Genomic DNA, 1,229 nt, shown 5'->3' with positions numbered 1-1,229 from the left:
TCGACGTCCCGCTGTTGGTCAGTTGGCGGTGACTGCTCGGATGTTACACGGTCTTTGACCGCCATTCTCTTCGTTGGAAACGGCCTGCCTTGGTTTTGCCGTTTCGACACTAAGTCGTCTCGAATACTGAAACCCTTGTCAGGGACTGTCTTGACACAGATTGCATTCTGAGAGTACTGCTCCGAATAAGCTTCGAGCAAGGACATTGGCGCTTCTAATCTTTGAGCTCCTCTTTCTGGTTTTATCGATACCCCCTGCACGATAAGTAACAGCTCGTCCGTTTGGCAGTTGGAGCAACCCATCGTGTGCTGTGGCACATTCTCCCCAGTATAACGTCGTCGTCATTCAACGCACAACATTTCTGTCTGAGGATGGTTTATCTTCTTCGGCGGTCCAGAGTCGCACGCCTTGAAACCGGCCTATGTTAGCCGTGAATCTCGCAGCAGGCTCCTGTACATTCTATGTGCAAAGTTGTGCGCTTGGCGCCGCAATTTTCTCGCAAGTGCTGGCGGGTTGCGGCGACCTCCAGCATGTGATATGATTTGGGACTTCTTTCATTGGTCCAAGCGTTCTTGGACTGGAGCTTTACCTCGTTCTTTGGAATAGCGACCGAGGCGCTCCAAAACTGCTTTCTCTCTTCCTGAGGCATGTCCTGCCGGATTTCCCGGAGCAGTTGCAGAAATCACTGGCGTTGATTGAATTCTCGGCTCGTTGAACCTTTTGCGGTTGCCGGTTTTGTCCTTAGTCTGAACCGCTCCAGAATTCGGCTTCCAAACATTGCGAGTCGATGCGCTGCTTTATCGACCACCTCACGCTGTAGCTTGCGACGGCTTCTTCACCTTTAGCCCGCTGCTTGCGCAGATAATGCGGCGGCGCTTTGGGATACGTTCCTCCCGGTCGAGCGGTCCCGTTTTGACACGAACCCACTACATTGTTGATGGCTTAGGATAGGCAACCATCCTTCATTTGCTGTTGAGGCTGTTTGCCTCGTTTGTTCTTCAGATCTGCATGGTAACGGACCCAGTCAACAGACTCCATGGCCTTGGCGAACTGCTTCGCGAGGTGTTGGCGCTGCCTCTGGCGAGCTCTCTTAGAGAGAATCACCACGCCTTCGACGGCGGATTTGACCTGCTTCGAGGCCGGTAGGACTTCACCTGACGCAACTTCGGCGTCGAATGGGGTGAGGTCGTCGTTGGTGGCTTCAACTTCTTCGCACCAACGGACTTTTC

Source organism: Asparagus officinalis, chromosome 6 (genome assembly GCF_001876935.1).
Source record: "Asparagus officinalis chromosome 6, Aspof.V1, whole genome shotgun sequence".
Taxonomy (NCBI): domain Eukaryota; kingdom Viridiplantae; phylum Streptophyta; class Magnoliopsida; order Asparagales; family Asparagaceae; genus Asparagus; species Asparagus officinalis.
The sequence above is the reverse complement of the archived record's forward strand: the minus strand, read 5'-3'. Positions refer to the sequence as shown.